The sequence below is a fragment of the Vulpes lagopus genome, chromosome 11, assembly GCF_018345385.1.
Source record: "Vulpes lagopus strain Blue_001 chromosome 11, ASM1834538v1, whole genome shotgun sequence".
NCBI classification, from domain to species: Eukaryota; Metazoa; Chordata; class Mammalia; order Carnivora; family Canidae; genus Vulpes; species Vulpes lagopus.
This window is the reverse complement of record NC_054834.1, coordinates 72,144,802-72,171,955: the sequence shown is the minus strand read 5'-3', so window position 1 is coordinate 72,171,955 and position 27,154 is coordinate 72,144,802. Positions and strand designations below refer to the sequence as shown.

The 27,154-nt window shown below is 50.4% G+C and overlaps 1 long non-coding RNA gene across 1 annotated transcript; it reads right to left on the bottom strand.

The window, feature by feature from the left end:
* Nucleotides 1-9,979: 9,979 nt before the first annotated feature.
* LOC121472336 lies at nucleotides 9,980-13,561 on the bottom strand. The gene is made up of 3 exons (XR_005982855.1): nucleotides 13,131-13,561; nucleotides 11,599-11,743; nucleotides 9,980-10,100 (listed from the first exon to the last, which is right to left on the bottom strand). It is a non-coding gene; the product is annotated as an uncharacterized LOC121472336 (long non-coding RNA).
* Nucleotides 13,562-27,154: the final 13,593 nt, after the last annotated feature.

The following is a 27,154-nucleotide window of genomic DNA, read 5'->3' as shown; positions in this document are numbered from 1 at the left end:
TTTTAGCCTTAAAAATCGCATTCCTATACAAAAATCCAATGTCATTAGACAGATGAGACCCTTGGTAGCATTCCTTGTTGACAGAACTGGGCTACACAGGTGTCTAACAGCCAACTTTTGTTAGTACTGAATGCTGGAGCCTGCATCAGTCAGCCCCACATCTGTAGCCAGCGTGACAATTCGGCCTCTAAACCTATTCATTCAGCAAACATGTACTTCCTTGGGCTGGTCAGGGTGTCACTTTGCACCTATAACTCCACCTGTCCCAGACTTTTCCAAATGTGGTCCTAGATGGTGAGCTATGTGGAGAACACTGAGTGACTGAGTCCCCCCCTGGTTTTTCCCTCCTGGCTACAATCGTCATGAGCTTTCTAAATCATGAATCAAATCAAGCTTCTCTCTGCTCAAGTAACTGCAGTGTTTCTCACTGCTGAGACACGGAGGCCAAACTCCTTAAGGTAGCCCTGAGAGACCCCTCACAGAGCAGCCCCCAGCCTCTGCAGACTCTCCCCTGAGGTCAACTTCATTAGACCCACTGGCCCTCCTCACCAGCCCTGGATGTCATTTGTCCTTTCAATGGCTCTGCTCCTTCCTGCAGGCTGGCCCATCACCTGCAAGGCCCACCCTCTTTCTATGTCCTTCCTCCTCTTCCTGCCAAAATCCAGTTCATCCTTTAGGACCCAGTCTTCTCTGACAGCCTCAGGCAGGCTCCATCACTCTGCCTCCGAGAGCCTCACTGCCTGTCCCCATAGTAGCAGGTGCCCTAAGCCACTGATTCATGTTCTCCACAGCATCACTGTGCTCAGCCCTGGGAGGATTGCCCTAGGGCTGGATGATGTGGGAGGCAGTGTGGCATGGAACATGGGTGTGGGCTTGATCTCTCCATGCCTCCTTTACTCATCCACAAATTGGGGTGTCCATAGCACCTGCCTCCTTCTTGAGAGTGCTTGTAGCATGCTTCCCCACAGAGCCAGTACCAGGAAAGGAATGTTCGCCTTTGTCATCACTGTGACTGTGTGCTCATTACCCTCTACACCTGTCTCCCCAGGGCCTTGAACAGTGCCTGACACAGGGTCGATGCCTAAAGCATAAAGTGTTGTCTGTCACGGGGAGGTGGGGGACAGAGCCATGCTCTCCCCACATAGTGTTACCTGACATTTTTCACCTGTCCTTTTGGCTCATCACTGCGTTTCCTACTGCTGGGACACATGGGCTGGAACTGAAGTCTGAGGCAAAAGATGTAGCTTCCAAAGGGATGGATCTGAAATAGTCACGGCTGGTTTGCTTCACTTTAAAAAGCTGTTTATGATAGATGCCTTATAGATAGTTCCCCCTCCACCCCTGCCCCCTGAGATTATCAGCCAGGAGCTGGAACCCATCAGAATTCTTGGCCACACCCTGGGGTGAGAGCCAGCAGAGAATGCCATGAAACTTCTCTTGCATCTCAACCGTGTCTTTATGGTTTTCTCCAGAAATCTATAGCACATCAGTAAACATAATCTCATAGAAAACCTGGCTGAATTTTGACCTTTAATATTTGCATATGGCTCCTTTCCCTTTTTAGAGCTGTGACCTAGGCACAGACTCATGCTTCTAACCCTCCTCAGGAAATACATTTTGGTGACCAGAATTACACGTTATCTGTGGTATGTTTCCGATCAATGGGAGTTTTCCAGCTGCTGGCATGTTTGTTTTTAGGGTTTTTTTTCCCCCAGTGCTCTAAGAGCTTATTGGAACTGGATACAGAATAGTTGAGTCAAGTTCCTCAAGTTAGTTCTGGATGTTCAATCTACTAGTTCAAGTTCTCCACATGACCCAAGACTGACTCACCCACACTTTGGCCACTGCCCAGTAGAGTAAACTTAGATACCACAGACTCACTACACAATTTTTATGACAAAATCCATTCACCAGGAGGACTCAGGCAGACCTAGGATAACATATTCCATGGGATGGTTAAGGATCTCTAATACATAAAGAGCTCTTAAAAATCAATGAGAAAAGAAGGAATGCCATGAGAAAATGTAAAAAAACACAGGAGCAGACAATTCATCAAAAAAACAAAAAGATGTAATTACCAGTAAAAATATGAAAAGGCACCCAACTTTATTATTAGTTAAAGCAACAAAAATTGAAAGAATATAAGGGATTTGTTCTTGTTTTGTCTACCAAATTGGCAAAGACAAAAGAGAATGGCAATACCTGGCGTCACTGGTTATTGGTGGAAGCATCAACCCTTCTAGCCTTCACAGGAGAGTTAGGATCTGTGTGGCCCTATTAGTCAAACTTTAATCCTCTTTGACAGCAATTACACATTGAGAAATTAATCTAAGCTAAGAACTTTCATTAAGTGTATAAAGACAGACATAAAAGGATTTTCACTAGAGCATTATTTTTAAAAGCAAATTATATAAACTCCCCCACCCAAAGAAAAACACCAAACCCATATGCTTTCACAGGGAACACACCTCCTAAACCTTTCATCCCAGTGCTGTTTAAAACTCTGTGGAGCAAAGAACGAGAAAGAAAACTCTCAAATTGTTTTCATAAACCAAAATTTGCTGAAGGGTTAGATAAATATCTTTTATAAATATCATGGGGAAAATCCAAAATAAAATATAACAATTTAGAAGCATATTAAAGGACCAGGCCAGGTACAATACTAGGAAATACGTTAACATAATTGATCGTATTAATTGACCTAGTGGGAGAAATCAAATGATTGTTTCCACAGTTGGAAAGGCATTTGACAATATCCTGATAACACCCTCAACAAAGTAAGAATAGATGGAAGTGTCTCTGATATGACAAAATATATATCCATCCCGGCCAGCCCCGTGCTTAACAGGGAAACTCTTAAGAATATCCTCTGCATTGTTCCAGAATTACTAGCAAATTTAGTTTAAAAGATATTAGAAGTATGGTAGTCAAAAAGGAGACAAAGTCTTACTCTTTGCAGATGATATGCTTTTATTCCTAGAAAATCCCTTGAGAAGCCATTCTAAGCAATAAAACACATGAGCAAAGGACCAACTATATTTTTAAAAAATAGCTTCCCTACACACACACCCCAGAGCTATCTTGGAAGAGAACACTTGATTTTCAGCTAATTTTTTAAAAAGATAAAATATGAGGAAAAAGCATAACAAGAATTTTTTAGGCCTATATGGAAAAATTGTAAAAAAACTATTGAAGGACAGAAGACAATGGGAAAGGTAGGCCAGGTTCTAGAAGTCACTCTCCCTAAATAGATTTATGACAGTTGCTTAACTCCATTGCAAACACGAGCAGATCTTTTTCTCTGACCAGATAAGGCAGTGCTAACCTCCGTGCAGAAAAATGCACAAGACGGCCAGGAGGACCTTGAGAATGAAGAGAGTCAAAGAGAGGCATTATCTTGGCAGGTAGTAAAACAGATCACAAAGCATCGGTCACTAAAACAGTGAGGGGTACACAGGCTGCCCAGAGACACAGCCCAGGAGGCCCAGGTAGACGCGGAGCATGGAAGGGTCCTCAGGTCAATGGGGAGAACATGACCAACAAACGGTGTTGGGAGAGCTCCCTGAGCATGCCCCCATAAATCCCGGGTGGACCAAGGGACCAGATGAGAAAAGAAAAGAAACAAATCATGAAAGATTGGGGGAAAACAGAGAAGAGCTCTTTCATAGCCACACGAAGGGAAAGGCCTTTGCATTTTGACCAAAAATACAAAACGGATCAACAGAACCCCACCCCGTAGGTAACATGTACCACTTGAAGGTAAACATCTCACAAAACGACGCGTGGGGAGACACACCGTGCCAACATCCTGTCCCAATGTCACTTCTTGCTCTGGTGGGTGGGCACGGAGTCACGGCCAGTGTCCCCCGCCCCTTTCTCACAGCGGTAACACCAAAATATCTTTTCCCCTCTGAGATATGTGTTCAATTAAGCCACTGATTGTCATAAGATTGTGACACGCTCTTGGGATTAGAAAAGCAGGAGAAATGCTGCTGGTCATCGGGCTGATCCCAGCAAACACCCTGATGGCAATCGTCATGGGCTGTACCATGTCCCCCCAAAATTCATACCTTGAGGTCCTGACCCCCAAAGCCCCCCAGCTGTAGTTGGGTCTGGAAAGAGGCAACTGAGGCAAAATGGGGTCACTAGGGTGGCCCTGATCCGCGAGAGAAGGAAGACCCTCCTGCGAGCCACTGTCTCGTTAGCCTGACACTGGCAAACAAAAGGACCTGCTTCCGGGCGCTGTGACAAGCCACGTTTTCCCTGAAAAGTTCTCCAAAAGCAGTCATGTTCTTCACCATCGTTTTCCTTCCTTGCACCATTTTAGATTCTCAAGTATTTTCGGAGAAATTTAATCCTTATGTTCCAGATTCATTTATACTGAAATCATCAAAATGCTTTTTTGTCTGTCTAAGAGGATTTGGGTGTTCTTTTTATAGACCCATTGAAGCCATTTTTGCTTTGAATCACGTTCTGGCAGCTCTAAATGAATTCAGACGATCCCCCGCCTGCCCCTACCCCTCCCGCCGTGGCCTTCTCCATGCCACCGACAGAACGCCCAGAACCCAGGCAAGTGCTAAATCTGGCTAAATGATTTCCCCTCCCGGCACACGCGGAGGCCAGGGTGCTTGGTGGGGGCGGTTTGCGGGGGCCCTGCCCGGGGCGCCACCCACATGCTGGGGGGGCTCGACTGGCCTCCGTGGCCTCTTAACCACGCTGGGCGCCAGCAGGCCGTCGGTCGCCTCGACTGGACTCTCAAGATGGGGACCCTGCACCCTCGCCCCAAAGACCCACCCCTGCCGGGGTCCGCACGTGCTGTCCGGGGGCCTGGTTTAAGAACCGCTGCCTGTGCCTGGCTCAGTGCGTCGCAAACGTGCCTCCACCTCAGAACCGTGTGGAAGCTTTAGACAAACCCAGACGAATGCTGCCTCACATCTTCCTTCAAAGCTGCCCCAGGGTGGGGGTGGGGAGGCCTCCTGGAGAGCCCAGGTGAGGGCCACGCAGGCTCCCAAGTGCGATGGAGACACAGACAGGCAGCATGTAGATGCGCAGAAGGAGGGAGGGTGACCACGGGAAAGACCGTGGCCTCCAAAGCAGCCCCTTCCCCAGCTCTCCCCCGCCCCGACCCCACAGGGGCTTCTATGCAAGGGAGCCTCCTGCTTGCTGCTGGGGTCCCTCCTGGGGCCTCTGCTCCTCTCCCAGCCCACATAGAAGGCACTGGACACCCTCTTTAAGCTTCTTCTCCAGACACTCGATGCAGCACAGCCTCTGGCTCCTGCATTAGGCTGGGGAACAAGGGGCGAGCTGGGAAGCTGCAGCCATCAGCCACGGCCTTGAGCCTGGGAAGCTCTGGAGGGGGTCATTCCCCAGAGGCCACCAGCAGCTGGTGAAGTGTTCACAGGGGACATTTGTCCCCCTGGTTTGGCCCTGCCATGTGGAGGACAGGAAAGAAAGTAGAGGCCACACAGGTGGGGCTTAAGGAAGACACCTGCCCCCACCTGGTTAACACCCTCAGATGACCCCCTGCACCAAATCCAGGAAGGTGGAATGGTAGGGCATCGCCTCTCCGCCCAGAGTTGTGACTGGCAGAGTCCTTCGGGACCAGCCATGCTCAGCGTGGCCGTGGTCTGAGGCTGTGTGGTCTCCCTAAGGAGGAAGGGGACAGACAAGAGGAGCTGGTCTCCTCTTGTCTGAGGAAAGAAGGCAGGCTCAGTGTGGTGGAGAGGCCGGGTGACAGCCAGCCCCCAATATGGCTCCCAACGCATCTCCTCCTTGTCACTTGTCCTTTGCAGACCCCTCTCGTGCTGATTAAGAGTGTGGTGACATCAGCGTGTGACTTAGGGGCTGGACCTCTCAGAATTGCGCTCTGGGGAAAGCTGGCCACCGTGTTGTGAGGACACTCAAGTGGCCCCGTGGAGAGGTCCACATGGTAAGGAGCTGAGGCCTTGTGAGGACACTTTTTTGGAGGCTTACCCTCCAGCCCCTCTCAAGCCTTCAGAGAGCATCGCACAATACCTCGACCCCAAGCTCATGAGGGTCCTGAACTGGGGCCATTCACCCCGAGCTGCTCCCAAATGTCTCACTCAGTGTGATAATGGGTGCTTATGCTTGCTTGACGGCGCTAAGTCTGCAAGGTGATTTGTTATGTGGTGGTGGATAACTACCTACACGCTGCAAGTTTCCAAGCTCAGGATCAAGGGGTGAAGTATGGAGGTGTGGGGGCCTCTGGCAAGGTCAAGTGCACAGCCCAGGGTCCCAGGCATGAGTGGGCAGGAATGTGCCACCAGCTTACGTCAGGGGTGGGGAGCCAGAGCCCGACACCTGGACCAGGATGGCCAGAGCACCATGGGGAGCAGTACCTGGACTGCCTGTGCTCCTATCTGCTGCCTGCGGCATGGCGAGGCTGGCCAGCAAGAAACCCCCTTCACCTGGGCAGCAATGGAGGAAATGTGGGCTGCCTGAGGGCTTGTCCTGACAGGTCATGATGCCCAGGAAGGATGAATGGGGCAGGAGACACAGAGGAGATGACACGGGAAGGGACCAAGGCAGTGGCTTCCCTTCTCACAGGGAGTCCTGCTTAAGCACCTCCTGTGGGCAGGTGGTAGGTGAAGGGTGGTCACCTGTGGGCAGGTGGTAGGTGAAGGGTGGTCACCTGGAGACTTCAGGTCAGTCCTCACTCCTGGAACCTATAAATGTTACCTTAGAAGGAAAAGGCACTTTGCAGATGTGATTATGTTGGGGAGCTGGATGTGGGAAGATCATCCTGGATTATGCAGACCCTAAATGTAACCACAGGGGTCCTCTTGAGAGGGGAGCAGGAGGAGAACTGATGCACAAGCTGAGGGATGATGGCTACCACTGGGCCCAGAAGAAGCAGGAAAGGGTTCTGAGAACCTCTGGAAGGCCAGTGGCCCTGCCGACTTCCTGAGTCCCAGTGATGCTGAAATCAAACCGCTGGCCTCCAGCACTGTGAGAGAATACATCTCTGCTGTCGTCAGGCCCTTCTTTTGTGGCGATTTGTGACAGCGGCCCCAGGAAAGCAAGAGAAGGGGACATGCAGCATCAGAGCAGAAAAAGAGTTGGAGAAGAAACAGAGTCCATGAGGCGTTCCCTGGCCTCTCCGTGCAGGAGAAACAGGACAAACCAGAACTCGGGGGTGAGGGTGCTGCTCCCTCCCAGCCCTCCTCACAGTTTCCAAGCCTTGGGTTCACCGTCACAAGACGGGGCTGCCACAGGTGGGCTGCAAGGACCCTGGATGTCTGCTCTCATCCTCTGCCCTGTCTGCGCAGTTGGGAGCAGGTGCATTCCTACAGCGGCTCTGGGCCCAGGAAGAATGGGCCATGCAGGCCCCAGGGCCCCAGGCAGGCAGCCTCACACCCCACCTGTGTGCACCTGTGCTGGCCTCCTCCCCAATAATGAAGAGAGAGGTTACAGGAAGCGCAAGGAGGTGGGTAAGAGTAGGAAGGAAAGGTGGTCTGCTGCGTAGACAACTCCACATTGTTTTACCTTAAGGCCAAAGGGAGCCCGATCCCCTTCTTACCTCACAGAACACATGGCAAGTCCACGAGGCCTGGGTTGTGTCCTCCCAAAACTCATACACTGAAGTGCTAACCCAATGTGGCTGAATTTGGAGACGGGGCTTTAGGGAGGTGGTTAAGGTCAGGTGAGGTCGTAAGGGTGGGGTCCCAATCACACAGGACTGCAGCCTTATAAGGAGAGGGACAGAGACCTCTCCCCATCCCCTCCCCCTCTCCTAGGTGAGGACACAGTGAGGAAGTGTCCCCTACAAGCCAGAAAACATGTCCTAACCAGAGAGCAAACTCCGCCAGCCTCCAGGCCATCAGAACATGTGCTGTTTGCGGTGGCGGCCCAAGCAGACCAAGGCAGGTGCCCTTGTTTTAAAAACGATCACCACTTGCACGTGCACCAGGATTCGGGTATTCACAAAGTTTTCCTACCCATTCCTCTTGGTCCTGACCCCCTCTGGAAGGACGGTGCATACACTGAAGTTACATTTTATCCCCATTTATTAGCAACACGCAGGCTCACTCCACGTGGGCACCAGGGAATGCATCCCATTTTCCAGAGTTGAAAACTGAGAACAGAAGCATTTAAGCCCAACGCCTAGAAGTGGGATGCAGAAGCCAGGCCTGCCCCAGAGGGCTTCCAGGTCTTCCTGGCAGTCTTGGCTTCATAGAGGGGCAGCCAGGTGGGTGGAATCCCTGACACATGGCTCCCTAGCTCTATGGGGATATGGCGGGCTCCGCTTGGCCTCAGTTTCCCTCTGTGTAGGCTCCGTGACAGGGGAACCTGGTCAGTCGGAGGCGCCACACCCACAGCACCCTCCCCACAGCCTGGGCCCGCACGTCGGTGCAGGGCACAAGGGCAGCTGACTGGCCGCCAAGAATCGGATTAAAGGCCAGAGGATTTCGGGTTCCAGCTCACCTTGCACCTCCCACTGGCTCCCGAGCGGCCCTCCCGGGCTGGGCTTGGGCGGCCTGGCCGCAGCCGCTAGGATGTCCCCCTCGGAGCTCCCAGCCCTCTGCACACGGCCGCCCCGTGAAACCGGATCCCACAGGAGGGCTAAGCCTTCGGATGCCTTCAATTCCTTGGCTAATGCTCGGCTTAATTAAGACATGGACTTTAATGGCATTCTCACCGATTACTTTAAGAAATGGCAGGTCTGTAAGATGATATTTCCTGCCGTGCAGGGATATCACGATGAAATCTCCCAAGTCATCATTTCAACACGGGAAGTTATCGGCTACCTGGGGCAGCGCTGGCCCTGCGGCACAATCGGCCTGCTGTTCGGCGCGCTACTTAAGAGGCCGAGGCATCCACGGTCCCCAGCAGTCGGTCAGGGGGAAAAAAGGATCAATTGAGTCTGTTAGCTCTGCATCTAGACCTTCTCAGTGTTTGGTTTGCTTTGATGCAAACGAAAAGTAAGCTCTATACATTTGAACTTGAGGCTTTATCTTTTCCAGACTTCTGTCCTGCCTTAAAGTCAGCTAAAAAAAAAAAAAATAGCTCGGGTTATATTAGCATTTCTCCCTTACCTTCTTTGTCTGTCTTTTTGCCGTTCGGTTTTACAAATAAACATCATCGTTTTATAAAAATTAATAACCCATATGTTTGCCGTTTGGCAGTTCCTCGTGGGACGCAGCCACCAAGCACCTGCTCACGCAGCCCAAGCAGGAAGCTGAGTTTGCCTCAGGTCTAAGGCGCATCCATCTGGCTGTCAGGGCCATAAGGGGAAGGGGGGAGGAGAACCTATTTCCATAAGGAATTGAACACAAACTCTCTATAATAACTTTCTAAGGAAATGATCCCTTTTTATTTTTTAAAAGATTTTATTTATTTAATCATGAGAGACACACAGAGAGGGACAGAGACACAGGCAGAGGGAGAAGCAGGCTCCCTGTGGGGAGCCTGACGTGGGACTCAATCCCAGGACCCTGGGATCACGCCCTGAGCCGAAGGCAGACGCTCAACCACTGAGCCACCCAGGTGCTCCAATCCCTTTGTATAACATGCAGCTCTGTTTCCCAAAGTCACTGATATGAGCAAAATGTAACTGCCTCCCCAAGCTGACCTGTATGGCTCTTCCAACATCCCCCATCACAGAAACAGACTCAAAACAGGGGCACCACTGGAGCTGGGTCAGCACCCCCAGCCCGCTCTCCACCCTCAGGCCCTGGACAGATTCAACAGGATGATGAGCTGACGATTCTGGTTTCCTTCATTAACACCCTCATTAGGCCATTTGGTGTCCTGCAGAGTCTTTTAGGCCAGTGTCCACCACAGGGAGATGCACTGGGGGGGCAGGCTCGCTGCCATGCACATGCGTCCTGCACTATGAAGTGTCCCATGACGTCCACACTGGATTGGATGTTTTATAACGTGGCTCCCACCCCCCACCCCCACCCCCACTACCAGCAGCTGGTGCCAAATTCAGACCTGGCAAAACTCATGCGTTCTTGGGAAATTCAAGTGCATCATCGTTCTCCAGCAGTCTGTGATGATGGCAACGAAATCAGGAAGGCTTCGTTCCAACCAACAATGGATGGAGCTGACCCCTGTGCGGGTGTAGACAGGACCAGCTGGAGAAATGGAGAAAGGATCAACCCTGACTGGTATTAATCAGGGCTCCTCACTCTAAATACCTGCCCCCGGGCTATACCCTCTGTCCCTCTTACAAAAGGAGGATCTGTGTTGGCTTTTGGCTCAGAATCCGCCGTCCCCCAGGGCCGTGGCTATCCTCTTGCTGCCTCTCTGCTGGGCAGCCGGCTCCTCTGCAGAGAAGCGCGGATCCATTTATTTATTCAATCCATTTTTGATTTATTCATCAGACTTAAATCACCTCTTTTTGATAAGAGGCCGAAGTGTTGGGGCGGAAACAGCTCTCTTGGTGCAAAGGCTGGTCTGTGGCTGGTCCCCACGTGTTTTCTCTTAACCCCTCTTGCAGGGTCCCTGCCATGTGTCAGCCACGGGGCGAGGGCAGCAGGGCAGAGAGGCCATGGGAGACAGTGCAGCTTCGTCCCTGGCTTCCCAGGCCAGCCTGGTCGTAGCGGGCAAAGCCTGAAGTGGGGGCCTGCCCCTTCCTGTTCCTGACCCAGCGGGACAGGCAGATCCTGCCTTTGTGAAGAGGACACCAGATGCAGGTCACATGGGAACTCGCTTCCTACAAGTCGAGTCTGTACAGGTCTACTGCTTTCCAGCAGTTCTTCCCCAAGTGGGACTTTGCAGCTTCAGGTCCCTGTGGTCAACCCAGCAGGGCAGTCACCTTCTCACCCCCAAGCTGACTGGGTAGAAGCTGTGGGTGCTTGCCCAGTTCTCCCTATGGGCTTGGCCACCTTGAGCACCCCAGCCTCTGACATCAGCCGCTGAGGACTCAGGACCACCCCTTTGTCCAGAGAGCTCTCTCGACTGCCCGGGGGCCTCAATATCACACAGCAGTCACCTCGGCTGGAGAGCCACAGCCTAATGCCTGACTTACCCCGGGGTCTGACAAAAGACCCCATGGTGGCCCTCAAGGTGGAGACAAGTCTATGGTACAGTGGACTCTCCAGAGCCCTCTGAGGGATCAGGCCCAGGGCAGTCTCTGACCAGAACCATCATCTTGCAGAGCTCCCCCCACATACACTCCTCCTCCTGTCCCTGCCCCGTCCTGCTTCCTTCACATCCATCATTTCTCTTGACAGCTTTCCCTCAATAAATCGTGTGGATCCCAACCCTTGCCTCAGGCTCTGTGTCCAGGAAACCTGACCCAACACCCTGCCCTTTCGTATCTCTGACTTTGCTCCCTGTATGTCCTCAGTGGAAAGGCCTCCTCCTCTCTTGTCATGGGCTAAATTGTATCCCCTAAATAGTCAAACGTTAAAGTCCTAACTCTCAGCCCCTCAGAGTGGGACCTTATTTGGAGCTGGGCCTTTACAGAGGTAATTAAGGTAAAATAAGGTCATTAAGGTGGGCCCTAATCCCATATAACCTCTAAGAAGAGATCAGGTCACAGACACAGCTCAGAGGGTCGACCCCATGAGGACCCAAGGAAGAGGATAGCCACCACACACCAGGACAGAGACCTCAGGAGGATCCCACCTGCTGATTTCCAGCCTCCAGGCTGGGAGACAATGGATGTTGAACCCCTCTCTGTGACAGCAGCCAGACCAAAGGCATCCAGCCTTCCTCTCGATGATGTTGACTATTTCCTTCATAATCCAGGTAGTTTATCATTTCAGGTTCTCTGAGAAAGAATGAACCATTTATCTGGAATGTTCTTGTGCCTCTCTGTCTTTCCGTCTCTGTCTCTGTGTCTCTCTGTCTCTCTCTCTATATATATATGTTTATAATGTTGCCTTACATTAGTCCCATACAGTCCTATCCTTCCCAGCAGAGATTTCTTTTTACAATTTGTTGACCATTGCCTTCCCCACAGGACCCAGTAAACCCTCAGGCCCCGTTTGTCAAGCTAAAACCCTGCCTGGACCAAATTCCTCGATTCCCCAGGCAGGCCACCTTCCTTGGCCGTGGCACGTGGTGTGGGTGCCATCCCGCGCTGCCAGGGCCCCGACCGGGTGGCCCTGGAGACAGAGACCGGGAAGAGACCGGAACGTACACTGCTTTCCACGCAGCTGAAGGCTTCCGAAGGAGTCGCCGACTGAACACACGTCACCAGAAAGATTACAGACAAGACTGAGCACCTGCATCCATCTGGGCTCCCCCTCCTGGGGTGGGGGGGTTCCTAATCTAGAGGCCGGCTCCCGCCCCCCCGGGCCCCCCGAGGTCCCCCCCTCCAGGAGCAAGTCTGTGCGTCCGTCCGCGCCTCTGCTCACCCCCCGAGGTCGGTCGCCCGGTCCGGAGGAGCCAGAGCTATCTGTTTAACAGACAACGTATCTACGTGTCAGAATCGGCAACCATCATCCAAGATGCTGGGGGTTTTCTTCCTCGTTGAAATGGATCTTTTGAGAGTCAGTCAAGAGGAAAGAATGTGAAGAGACAGAGTGCGGTGGGGTACCTCGGTGAAAGAGGCCCTTGATTATGGAAAACATTAAAAACACAGAATTCACTCTTTTGCCACACACTTCCTTCGGTTACCTATAAATCTCCCTGTCAGAGAAACTCCCCATTTGTTTTCCCGAAGACGTGGGGAGCAAACATCCAGAGCATGACATATTTACTGCAAATGTTCTCCATTGTCGGGAGCAGAGGTTTTTGAAGTAAACGTACAAGCCTCCATCCCTGCCCCCAGCCTCCGTAAGAATACCACGAGCTGCTTTGCATAAGCTGCCTGTTGGCCAGAAGGGGAAGCAAATGCAAATATCATAGGATGGATTATGATCGCACAGCCCTTGCCCGATGGACAATAGATTTCTCACCAGACCCAACATTAGCCACAGCCAGGTTGCATTTTTAAAAGGACTTTTGTGCCTTTTTCTCCTTCTTAGTACTTAGGAGTCCCTTAAAAGGCATCAAAAGTGTTGGGCGCAGATATTCAGAATAAAGGAAACCTCTTCTTCCCCCTGTGTGGCTGCCTTTGTAATAACAGTCTTCTTATGTGTTGGATACGTATGTAACTCAAGATGAAAAGACATTTTATAGCCTCGCGGCAGAATGATGGGAAATTAGCATACCTGCGGCTCCTGCTCGCCCGGGAGGGCATCCGTGTCAGGCCCTGGGAAAGGGGCCCTTTGCACCGCTCCTGCGGACCAACCCCCCGCTTTCCAATATTTCCTTACAACCACTTCTCCAAAAGGCGTGTAAGAAATACCTCGGGCGATCCGCCGTGATGAAAGAGCATGATCGCACGGAGGCCACGGACGCCCACAGAGGGCTCGCCCAAGAATGTGGCTGGTAACTGGTTTCCAAGTAGAGCTGTTTAAATGTTCACGTCCCTCTCGGATTTAGAGACGTTCAGACAAACGAGGCAAGGAGGAGTTAAACACAGCCCCGAAGGCAGCCCCCGGGGTGCTCCGCAAGTCAGCTCCTCTTAATGGGCCTCAGAGGACCCGGCTAAGAAATGGGTCTAATTATACCCACTGCCTCAGATCGTTGTGAAACTTAATTAATGCTTGAAAATGTTTTGAGCTCCTCAGATGAAAATAGACCACAAACGCAGAGTGTTATTATGGGGTCCAATCGGATGCCGTCCTTTCTGCAATAAAATGCTGTGGGCGTTATCTGAACTTTGTCCCTTCCGGCAGTGGCGTTCCCTATGTTGTCCCTCTCTCCACCACACCTGCTTTTGAACCTCAGCAAAGCCCTTTGACCTCCATGGGCCACTTACCACGCTCCCAGACAATAGTCGTTAGGTCTGAACACACTCCTTCGCGACACAGTTTCCAGGGAGGAGAAGGAATCTTGGCTGGTTCCCGTGGATTCTTGCTCATTTCTCCATCCCCAACAGCATCATTCTGTGATGACTGGTACCCACCACACCTGGCCTAGTGGCTCCCAAAACACAATGGTCTTTTTTAATGAACAGCCAAGGAGAGGTCTTGGGTTCACCGTGTTTTATTTATTCTTCTGTACCATAATGAAGTAAAAAGACTTGACTGATTTTAACTAAATTTGGTCTCTTAATGAAGGGATTTGGGATGCACATAATTTTGTTTTGCCTTTTGATCTGCCATCTTTGAAACATGGTTTTCTTGCTCAGATTGTGTCCACTTGGCAAGAAAAAAACAGATGGAGGATCATGTGTGGTCTGAAGCTCCCAGGCTCACCGGGACTCGAAGTAGTTGTGTAATCCTGCTAAGCCACTTTCTCAGGAGTATTATGTGAAGTCGAATATTTTTTACTTCTAAACACCGAACAGGCTGGAATGAAAGTGACCCTCACCTCCCTGGTGAGGTTCCCCCTTGCCGTCCTCCCCACAGAGGACACGTTACTCCCAAAGGTCACTCTTGGCTCCTTCCTCTGCATGAATCAAAGCTCCACACAAATACCCCCGAGCGCCCCCCCAGCTTCTCCCTCACCCTCACACACTGTCACTCTCAATCTCTTACCTGATGTTCTTTCCTTGATGACCTGTTCTTATATATATTATTGTCCATCTCCCATCTTAGAGAACATGGTCCATGGGATGGGGGCAGGGGCTGTCTAAGTCATTGCCATATCCCTAGCCTTAAAATACTACCTTGCACACAGTAGGAACTCAAGAAATACTGTTAGAGGGTTGGCCTCAGCCACCATCAGTGGCATAGGATGGTAGGTACTGTCCAGCTCTTTTAGCTCTGGGTCCCCCAGAGACCAGAGACCTGAAAAAAAAACCCAAGTGTGAATCCCTATGGAGGAGCATGATCTAGAGGACAGTAAGCAAGGATGGGAAAGAGAGAGAGCCAATACAAAGATTACTGGAACTGCTATTGCTGTGGCTGCTGGAGGCTCAACCCAACGCATTCCCAGCGGGTCCCTGGGAAATGCATTCCAGGACCTTCATCTAGAGAAGGGGAAGCACTAATCCCATTTCTGTCAGTCCCTCACCCTCCACTGGACAGAGTCAGCCCACAAAATGTTGACTTCCTAGCCCTTCCTGACTGTGATGTGCAAGTTCCAAGTGCCCACATACCCACAAGGTCCTTGGAGAATCCAGGAGGTAGGAAGCAAAGAGCACGTGCAGTGTGTACCTCTAACAAGGCGCAGAGGTGGACGTGATGATGAGCAGTGTCCTACCCTACTCTTCTACTCTAGCTTTTGTTCTTGAATACATGCATTCCATCTTTGGGGAACACAGCACCATATAACAGCCACTGGTCAGGTACATTCACCACACAGGGTAAATGGAAGGAAGAGTCCCCAATGCCTCTGGGTGTTGCCTCCTTAGCTGAGTCTTTAATAGGACACTCCAGCATTCTCTCAGGCTGTCTGCTTCTGGCTGACGGAGGTCATCAGAGCAGTAGATCCCATGACCTTGTACTCAATGCTGTACGTCCCCAGCTACAAAACAAGTGATTGGTCCAAGGCATGCCACAATACCTTGGTGAGAGATTCTATAAGCCCTTTTATTGACGCTGGCAGAGCACTGTGAGCAGAGAGGGCAAATCCATATCTAGAGTAGTGTCAATTCCAGGGAAGACAAATAGCCATCACCTCCAGATTATAAGGGGTCTGATGTGACTCCCTTGCCACTAGGTGGTTAGCTGGTGCCCTCAAAGAATGGGGACTTGTCAAAGGTTTGCTATTTGTCTGTGCTGCTGAAAGGGTGGGCATCCAGCATGAGTATCAGAGTTGTTGGAGAAAGACTGGCTGTCATACACAGAACAAGTCATCCTACTCACCTGGGTATTGAGAGCCTGCTTTGTGGGACAGCCCTCTGCTGGGCACTTAAGATCCACACGCATTTGCCCACTCCCATAGGTTTACCTACATGCCCTTTCTCCAGACTACCTTGTTCATAATCTGCTCCTTTTGTTCCTTCCAGGCTCCTGGCCAGCCAGCCAAGCCATTTCTCTGTGTCCAAGAGTCTATACGTGTTCATACTTCAGGGCACTGCTCTCTCCATGCAGAGTGGATGCCAAGTGTGCCGCCTAAAGATTTCTCCACCCCACTCTCTTCCACAACTACTCTTCAGTGCAGATGAAATATAAAAGAAGTCAGGCTGTGTAAGTGGTGAATCACTGTATCATACACCTGAAACTCCTATTACACCATAGGTTAACTAGCTGGAATTTAAATAAAAACTTGGAAAGAAAAAAAACAGAAGTCAGTTTTCAGCCAGCACCATGATACTGGGTCAACCCTTCTGAAAACCGGGTCTGAGCTCTTCCCTCTTCCATAGTTTGTTGCAGAGCACATCTCCATAGGATCATAGGTGTGAGCTTGGAGAAATATAGGTTCATCAATTGCAGGCAACATGGGAGTTTGCATACCAGTCCGTGTCACTTACTCATGCCTTCCAGACCTACTCACATCCATCCAGGCCCTGATGCGCCATGCCTATAACATAACGTATTGCTCACGATGGACAGCTCCAGCTACACACTTACTTGGGATGCCATGGCCAGCTGCTTGACCTCCTCTGTGGCCTAATGGCATGCCCTTCAAACGCAAGTTATTTATATTGTAAAAAGCATGTCTGGTCCAGAGGTCTACAGGTCCACACTGAGACTCTCTTGGAGAGGCTTTCTGCATGTTCCACCTGTGGATATAGTCGGCACCATCTGTCTCATTAATCACAGTTCCCTAGTGGTATAGAGCCCACACTGTAGCCTCCACCTGCTGCAAAGCCCTCTCTTACCCCAGGTCCCACAGAATGCCTTTCGAGCCACTCAATAAACTGGTTAAAACAGAATTTTGAAGTGTGATATATGCTGCCCCTCTCAATCCAAAGTCATTAAGTGCTGTATTCCTTTCTCAGTAGTAGGAGATGCGAGATGGGCAACAGACTATTGCTTGCTTCGGTGGGGCTGTCCCAGCATGTCCCAGACACTGGATCCCTATACATTTCATTGATACACATGCCTCTACATTTTCATGAGTTTGTCTCCCACTTCCTGGGCATGTGTGTATCTTACTAGGGCTTCTAGGGTACTTGCTGCTCCTTGCTTATCAGTTCAAGGTAGCACATGTTATCAGTTTAACAGAATTAATTCTTGATATTACAGAATAGCAAGATGACTATGGTCCCAATGAGGTATCTTGTTCGCAGAACAGGAGAATTAATCTCCTGGATCTGGAGTAAGATAATGAATCTGTCCTGCTATCTTTCTCATATAGTGACAAGTTGCTCTTTATGCTCCTCACTGATGGAGATGCAGAAGAACACATTCATTATATCAATAGAAGCATTTCATCCAACTTCCATTCCTAGATTCAAGATAGAGAAGTAACTACCAGAGTAACCTTCCTGCTATAAACAACCATAAAGCTAGGGGGAGCAGAATATGAAATAGGTGTGTTTGGACTTTGGACAAAAGGGAGCAAAGACTGTGATCCCCAAGAGAGAGAAAACTCATGAGGTGACTCCCTGACTATGGTGGCTGGAGCAGAGCAGAGTATGGCAATCTTATTGAGCTGAAGAGGCAGTCAAAATAACTTGAATCTGTGGTTAGGACACCAGAGGAGGGAGCTGTGCCAAGCAGGGGCACCTCAGCCATTTGTGTGGTTACCTGCAAGTCCTTGCCAAGGGTGGGGCTGTGCATATGCAATGAAAGAAACCCAACAATTACATAAGAGCAGCTGCTGTGGGGTTGGGAGGCCAAAGAGCATTGAGACATACTGGAGTTCCAGGCCAGCCAGAAAAGAGAGATTTCATTCATATTCTAGACATAAGAGACATCAGAAAAGTCATGGCTTAGGAGTGAAGACCATAATGTAGAGTGAGGTTTGGTCTAAGTTTCTAAACCACATCTCAACATGGGCCTTTCATGTGGCAAGAAAACAGAATCTGGGGGATGAGTCAAGTCAACTTAGAGGGGAAACACCAGATCCAAGTCTATGCAAGTTCTGTTATCAGCCAAGAATCCAACCACCCACTAGAATAAAAACCAGCACTACTCAGAGGCAAGTATAAGAATCTCAAAAATCTACAATGCGTCATAGGCAATGCCATATACAATATGCAGCTCTATATAATAGAAGAAAACTCTAGGCATGCCAAACAACAAGAAAATGTGACTCATAATCAAGGACAAAAACAGTCAATTGAAAGTGATCCTGAGATGGCCCAGATGCTAGGGTTAGCAGATACAGACTTTAAAGGTATTATTACAAACATGTTCAAGGACTTAAAGGAAAGTATGGTTCTAATGAGTGAATGGATAGGAAATCTCAGCAGAGAATTCAGGACTTGAAAAAAAGAACAAAAGTAAATTCTTGAATTCAAAAGCACAATAATAAATTAAAAAGTAAATGGATTTACTTAAAAGATTAGAAATGATGAAATGATCTGAAGACAGATCAATAGAAACCATCCAATCTAAAAAAAAAATTAAAAGAAGATTAGTAGAGTCTCAAACTCCTATGAAACAAAACCAAATGGCTTGATGTATGTGTAATTACAGTCCTAGAAAGAAAAGGCTGGACATGAAGCAGAGAAAGATGTTTGAAGAAATCAAATAAAACATGTCCTAAAATTGATGATTTCCATATAATGAAGGGAGGGGGAAAGCTACTTACAGATGCAAGAAACTCACTTTTATCCCAAACAAGATAATTACAAAACAAAACCAAAAAAATCCCATACACTGAACCTATGTACATTATAGCAAAACCACTGAAAACCAAAGATAAAGGGAAATTCTTAAAAGCAGCCACAGAAAAAAAGTTACATTACACACAGGAAACAAATGATGGCTGATGTCTCATCAGAAATGTAGCGATCAGAGGCCAGTGGAAAGAGATCACATATATTTCAAGTATTAAAAGAAAAGACTTATCAATTCAGAATGTTATATCCAGTGACAATGTCTTTTTTTAAAGAAGAGAATTGAAACAAGACATTTTCTGATCAAGAACATGTGAGGTAAGGAGGTTGCTCCTGCTGGGGTGGAGGGTTCAGAGGAGTCCAGGGGAGCTGTGTTCCCAGCTCCTCCTGTCCATCCTGTATCTCAGAGGAACATCTATCCTGCCGGGACCTGACGTGGACAAAGCACACCTGTCTGGCCAGGCAGTGATCTCCTTTGCACTCTGCCCCTCCTATCACCAGATCCTGGGTCTGATTTTTATTGCTGCCAATCCTACAGAAGATGGAAATCTCTGAATGTTGCAGAGGTGCCCTGGCTTCCCCAGAGTGACTGGAATTATCAGCTGGCCATTCCAAACCTGTCATTTCCTATTCCAAGGTCCACAGGGGCCATTTAGCAGGAGGCAGTCCACTCCGCACTGTTCAAGTGCCACAGCCTGGCTGCCTGGCCCAGCGTCTCACCTTCCTCGAGCATCTTCTCCCCAGTAACTATAGGTGAGCACCTGGGCAGCTGTGCTCCAGGATCATCCCCACCTGGTCTGGCCCCAGGAATGTGATCCTCACTGCCATACTGACGGTGGTAGTCATCTTTACCATGAGGCAGTGCATGAAGGGGACTGCTTGGATTTTAAACTCAGGGACCAGCATTCAGGCAGAATGGAGTGAAAGAGTTTGGGCTTCTCGCCCTTGCATCAAGGCCCTGATTTTGAAGGGAAGAGCGGGAAGTGGGAGTCCAGGTGTGATTGTGACCATCCATTTCATGATGTGGGTCCACACTCAGCCCACCAAAACACTGAGCATCTGGGGTTTTTTGTGTTAAGTAAGGACGAGGAATTAACATGGTCAGACGAAATGCTGCCCATATTACAAATAAAAACGCTGAAGATCTAAAGATACACAAGAATCCATTGGAAGTTCTGAAATGCACTCTGGGGTCTACCTGATTCCAAACCGCTTGCTCTGCCTCACGAAGAGAGGGGCTCGTGTTATAAATACGATATGTCTGCCCTAAGTCCAGCCTTTGAGGCTCACAGATTGTGGGGTCACCAGCCTTTGGCCACTTCCATCGGTGAAGAAGCGAGGCTCAGAGAGTTGGCACGGTGTAGAAGGGACAGGACTCAAGTTCAAAGCCAGCTCTTGGGACCCCAGATCTCCTGCCTCATTTCTGCTCCACCCTGGCCCAGAAAGAATGCTCACCACCAGAGGATATGGCTGAAGGCAGAGGAAAGCCCTGTTTGGCTGGAGAAGGCCCTGGCTGATGGCCCATGGATGGAAAGGGGCCTCAGCCAGGCCACTCCTAACAACCCGCCCAGGCAACGGTCTGGGGGGTCTTGGGGGCCCAGTGGGTCCTTGAGAGGTCCGGGGGGTCTTGGGCAGTTGGGGTCCTTGGGAAGTCCATGGGGTCATCAGAGGTCTGGGTGGGCTGTGAGGGTCTGGGGGACCACAGAGATCCAGAGGCCTCAGGAGGGTCTGGGAGGCCTCAGAAGGCTTGGGGGGCCCAGAGAGGTCTGGGGGTTAAGGGCTTATTCTCCAGATTTGGTTCACAGTTGGACATCCCATGCTCCCTCAGCCACATGGCACTTCACGCGCAGATGAAAACCTTAATGTGACTGCCTGGGGGATGGTGAGGAAGCCAGGGGGCCGGGCAACACCCCAGAAAGGGGGCTGGTGGTGGTGCAGCCTGGAAAGTGAGCGCCTTTACTCCTCAGTGCTTGCAGAGTGGCTGTTTCCTGTCTTTCCTGACTCTTCGGGTTCTTCTGACCATGGGCAAACTTTGCTGGAACCTATCACTCCCGGCAGCGGGGTGGGCACTGGGACCCCAAGCAGGATCCCTCTCTCAAGGGTTCACTGGTCAGGACAGCCCATGGGGAGGTCTCGCCAGCCTCAGTGAGGCCTCAAGGTTCCAGCAGAACCAGCAGGGCCTGCTTAAGACATCACTTCACCATGGGAGCATGAGCCTGGGCCACCGGGTGGGTTCCCATGGCCTCCATGGGTCCAGGCAGCCTTCCTGGAGGAGGTGAAGCCCAGCAGGGCTTTGAAGGATATGTAACATGGGGATCAATGGGCGAGGATGGGATAGGGCCGTGGACACCGCACACAGCCCACACTAGGAAGCCCAGGTGAACCTGTCCCATCAGGCATATCCTTGCACACATGGGTTGTCCACAATTTCTTTGCGAAGGTTTTAATGTTGTGCTTATTCTAGTGACCACGTCCTCCACACACGACACCCACACAAAACCATCTGGAATGCTCCTGATTTCAAGGCTCAGGTTTGCACTTTCTCACTCCTCAGGAGTGAAGAGATGCCCAGGGCGGGGGCTCTGAGCCTTTTCTGCATCGTGGGATCTTCAGTAGGGCGTAAAATTCTGTGGAAATCTTAGACTAACACTTGTGAATGCAAAACATGATATGTATAGGGTTACAGAAGAAACAAATTGCATCAAAATTGGTTAACCGAATATTCTTTTTTTTTAAGATTTTATTTATTTATTCATAAGAGACACAGAGAGGGAAAGAGGCAGAGACATAGGTGGAGGGAGAAGCAGGCTCCCTGCAGGGAGCCTGATGCGGGACTTGATCCCAGGACCCTGAGAACACGACCTGAGCCAAAGGCAGATGCTCAACCACTGAGTCACTCACATGCCCCGGCTTTAACCGAATATTCTTTTAAATTAATTTGTAATATAGAAACTTCTCTGCTTCACTGATAGATAAAATCAACTGAGCAGCAGATCTAGAAGCTTTCATGGTTTTGAAGGGTGCTGAGAGAAAACAACATCTCAAGACATCTGCAAAGGCCATGATGTGATTTGAAAACATCTATGATTTTTTTTTTTTTTTTGAGAGAGAGAGAGAGAGAGCTCGAGAGCTCAGAGGAGGAGGGGCAGGGGGAAAGGGAAAATCTCCAGCAGATACCCCACTGAGCTCAGAGCACCCCCTGAGATCATGACCTGAGCTGAAACCGAGAGTCGTACACTCCACCAACTGAGCCACCCAGGGAAATCACCCATCCGTGATTTCCATCAGCAGCAAGCCACTCACTCCACCACTTCCACTGTGGTTTGCTGCCCACCTTCAAAATGCCCAACTGCAGTCAGAGGTTGGTGAAAACAAACATACCATTTTCGTCTTCTCCAAGGTCACGGACCCCGGATGAGGGACCCCTGACCTAGAAGGGCTCTTCACGAGCTAGGAAATAAGCGTCTGGCTGCTACTGTGTTGGCAGGTGGTGGTGGTGCCAAAATGACCATCATATTGTGTCTTGGAACCCAGGATGAACTTCGTCAGCTGGAAAGACGCCCCGAAATGGAAAGGTGCCTAAACAGAACAGAGCTCCAATCTGGTTTAGGATCATGAGAATGGCACTCCACGTGTGGGAATGTGGGGTCTGTGTTCAACGGTGGCTAACAGAGGCCAGATGCGTGGACTCCTAGGGAGGACAAAATGAATGACACATTGCCCTTCTGAAGAAGGTTCTCCTGTTATTGTTTAAGAAGTGTGATCCTCCCATGAGGATGCAGAGAGGCAGCCAACCTGGGCTGGGAGCCTGGCCTTCTACTGCAGGGTCAGAATCCCTCCCTTCCTATAAGATGTGTGGACGTGTGCCCTCTATGAGAACCCTGGCCATCTGCTCCACATCCCTGAAATACCTCCCAAGGCTCCTGGCCTGGCGCCCCACCTTCTCTGCTCTGGCCCAGCCCAATGCTGGAAGTCCAGCCTCTTACCCCACCTACTGTCCCCTCCCCCCAAAGAACTCTTACCTCCCTATGGGTTCCAACTGCACTCACAGGACATGCCCATACCCCAAAACCAGCCTGCTCTCTCCACCGTGCACCCCCTCTACCACTTGATCATTGCCTGTTGTTTTTGTGGGTTTTCTTTTTTAAGATTTTATTTATTTACTCACAAAAGACACACAGAGAGAGGCAAAGACATAGGCCGAGGGAGAAGCAGGCTCCCTGAGGGGAGCCCGATATGGGACTTGATCCCAGGACCCGAGATCATACCCTGAGCCGAAGGCAGACGCTCAACCACTGAGCCACCCGGGTGTCCCTGTTTTGTGATGTTTGTAGAGGTTGGAAGCCCCAGGAAGGGAAAAGGAAGCAATATCCCACCTAGCCCAGCATAGGTCACAGGAAGATGCTTAGTAGCTACTAGGTGAGTGCCTGCCCCAGGTTGTTGGCAGATGGTGGCAGAAGGCAAGGAGAGTGGGAAGGGGGCCAGAGGGCATCAGAAGGGTCCCCTGAGCAAGGCGAGAGAGGAGAGAGGACACACACACCCCCAGGTCTCAGACCCAGCAGTAGGAGGTCTCCGACGATGGATGCTCCGTTCTCAGGCAAGCCCTCCCTCCCTCCGAACCTTCAAAGCTATGAAAGCCATAAACTGGGACAAAAAAGAAGCTTGGTGCATCTGTACTCTGCTCCCCCACCACACATACCCTCAATCAATTAAAAAAAAAAAAAGAGTCCTATTTGAATTTGTGACCGCCCCTCTTGCAGAGGGCCTGGACCAGCTACAGATGGAAACTTTGCCGAGCAGGGAATGCTGCGGTCTATTGACCAAAACAGGCCCATTTGCAAATTGGCAGGTGGAATTTGCCCCGTGAAGATAAAAGGCTTGATTCGGGACCCTTTGAAAACGTTGTTTAGATATTTTTATTGAGTGCAAAAACAAGACCCGGGGAAAATAATTAAGTTAATAAAAATTTTTACTGAATTTAGTTAGAAACAATGGTAGTGTTTTAAAGCAATGACTTCCAGGGAAGTTTTTAAAACAGATTTTTACAAGCTGGTGGTTTTTTTTTTTCCTTTTTCAATTTTTCTCCTCCTTGTTTTAAATCTTGCTCAGTAAAAAGCCTTCTAAATTACTGTTAACCACATTATTTTCGGTTCCTGAACCATGATTTTGCCCTGCGCCCGGGGAGGCTCCACCTCCCAATTTACAGATGGGCAGGCCGGTTTCCCAGAGGGTGACTTGGTGATTCTAAAGACGCCTTGATGCTGGTCTGCAGAAGCCACTGGATGATAATCGAACCCCCAAGGGACCCAGGAGGAACTGGTGGAGGACCTAATGCTGCTGGCCCTCCTGATTGCTCGGTGGTCCCTTTGCACATCTCTCCCCATCCATGACCCACTATGGAGGCAATAGAGTAGGGAGGAACCCATGGGTGCCACCGAGCCACATGAGCCCAAGTGGATTGCCATGGACTGCATGTGTCCCCCCAAAATCCCTTTGTTGAGACCTACTCCCCATGTGCGGTATCTGGAACTGGCTTTGGGGTAGGTGATCAGGGTCAGATGAAGTCATGAGGGTGGGCCCCACAATGGGATTTGCGCCCCTGTGGGAGGCAGACCAGACCTCACTCGCCCTTCTCCACCATGTGAGCACACAGCAAGGAGGCGGCTGTCCAGTGACCCTCGAACTTTAAAATCTCCTGATGACACGATGACCAGCAGGCTCCCTGAAGCCCAGCCCAGGGCTCTCCCTGGGCCCTGCCTGGCTTTCCCTTGTCTCCTGACTCCCGACCCTGGCCACTGCCCAGCTGCTCCCCAGCAATCCTTCCCGAGCCACATGTTCTTTCCAAATCAAATTAGGTCTAACTTTGAACCTACAGAGGCAAGAAATTCAGTCTCATGAATAATATTCCAGGCAAGGGTCCTTCTTGAAGACATCTGCAAAATGTAACAGTAAAACACCTGATGCATCAGTGCTCCATGCATTTGTTGGCCCAACAAGCAGGCAGAGAGCAGCTCCCCTGAGCCAGGCCCTGCTCTGGGATGCAGCAATGGACAAGGTGGGTCCTGGACAAACCCAGTCCCTGCCCCACATTGCTCACATCCAAGCGATACCATATGTAAGTGAATTGCAGAGCAGGTCAAAAAGCCATACATACCAGAGAAGAAGCAAATGGCCAGGGGGTGGTGCATGTTGGGCAGAGGGGATGCATCGGGTGGATAGGGCAGGCAGCGCCAAGGGCATCACAGCTGAAGAGTTCAAGCCCGTGAGAGAGCTAGCTGTGCTGATAGCTCGGGGGAGCAGCCAGTGCAAAGGCCCTGAGGCAGGAGCATGTCTGCTGCGTGGGGGGACCAGCGAGGAGGTCAGTGCTGCCACAGGAAATCGTAGTGGAGAGGGACAGAGACAGTGGGAAGGTGAAGTAGAGCAGGACCTGGGGCATTCTTAGAAGGACTTTGGTTTTCCTCTGAGTGACATGGAGACCTGTCTGGAGAAAATGTAGGGGGATTGGAACCAGCCGCAAATGTCCCAGCTGTCTCCTTCCAGGCATTTGGTAGGACCACACTGTACCCCCCACTTGGAGGCCAGTGAAATGCCAGCAAAAGTTGCGTCCAGGGACCAGCATCCAGTGTCAGCAGGGATGCTGAGTGGCCACATTCAAAGCCAGAGCACACTTAGCCAGGGACGTGCCCTTCAGGCGTGGGGACCTGCCTTGCTTGAGACGTGGTGCCTGGGCCCTGGGACTGCCTGGACCCAGCCCCTTGCCAACCCGCTCGATGAATGCACAAGAAGCCTGTGCTGTCTCTGACACTGAGGCTAGTGATCCTGTTCCCACAGCAGGATGCAGCCTGACCCAGAGATGGAGGAGCTGTGCAGGAAGGCATGGCCATGATCCACACCGGAGACCACAGCAGCTCTGGCCTACATATATTTGGACGGTAAAGCTGAAAGGCCTTGCCCCACCAATGGACTGGCCACGGGTGTGAGTGGAAACACGGGTCACAGTTGACAGCAAGGTTTCTGCTTGAACTGGAGAGATGGACTTAGGACCTGCGGGACTGGGGAGGCTGCAGGTGAGGAGGCGGGGACAGGGTCAGGAGCCTGGACACAGTGGAGATGTCTCGGAAATGTTCAGTCTGCAACAGGTGCTGGGTGACCTGGGCAGATATCAACGGCAGGGCCATCCATGAATGTGGGGGTCCCGGGCCAAGTCCTAAAATGAACAGTTCAACCTACATGATTCTGGAGTGGGAGAGAGGCCGCTGGTCTTTGGGCCACCTGGGTCACCTGTAAGCTGCCCTCACTGGCCATTTGAGACGGAGCTCTACCCTGCCGTGCCAGGTGTGGACAACCTGAGTCCCACCCCAAACTGCCTTGTCTGTCCCCAATCCTGGCCTTCAGCTGCCACTCTGCCAGAAGCCTGCCACTTTCCTGGGTGCTGGGGGGACATGGCAAGGGTTGTTTCCATTCTCAGAATGCCCCCCTTTAAATAAAGCCCCCCATCTTATCGACCAGGTCTGGCCTCCTGATGCAAACCTGAGCCTTACCTGCTTTTGAGCCACTTCAACCCTAAAACCAGAGTTGAGGGATGCCTGGGTGGCTCAGTAGTTGAGCCTCTGCCTTCGGCTCAGGTCGTGATTCCAGGATCCTGGGATCAAGTCCCACATTGAGTTTCCCCCAGGGAACCTGCTTCTCCCTCTCCCTCTGCCTCTCTCTGTGTGTCTCTCATAATTAAGTAAAATCTCTTTAAAAAAAAAAAAAAATAAATAAATAAATAAATAAATAAATAAATAAATAAATAAAAACAGAGTTGAATGAGCACTGGCCTAGGGGTGCAGAAGAGCCCCAGTCTTCCCACCTCAAGGTCTTGCAAGCGCTCTGGAAGGAGAGAGGGGGAAGGGAAAGACAGCTCTCTTTCCTAGACTTCCAAGAACAGCAAGAACACAGATGATTATCACAACACCTTAACCTTCCACCTGTTTACCCACCTGCCTGAATCATGGACAATCATATCCTTCCAGGAATAAGCAATTCTTCCAGCGAGTAAACTACTGAAACCCCACGAAGCCTGGGGGTTAGTGAACAGCAGCGTACTGATGGCAGCTCTTAGCTTCGCTGAGCACGCGGCAGGCACGTACGAAGTTAACCAGAGGAGGCCCTGCCTGAGGGGTGACTGGGACCTCTGCACGAGCAAAAGTTATTCCTAAACAAAATGCTTATTTTATTTTATTTTTAAACTGGATCTGGCATACAATAGTGTTTAGTTTCAGGTGCACAACATAATGATCCGACACTTATATGCATCACCAAACGCTCGCCACGATCCGCATGGTCACCATCTGGTACCACGCAGTGCGCCCTACAATGCCATGGACCGCCTTCCCTATGCTATACCTTACAGCCCTGCTCCCTTTTAATTTTTTAACTGGAAGTTTGTACCTCTTCATCCCCCCTTCCCTATTGCCCATCCCCCACCCCCCAAAATTTATTTTACAAAATTCCAAACAAGCAGAAACT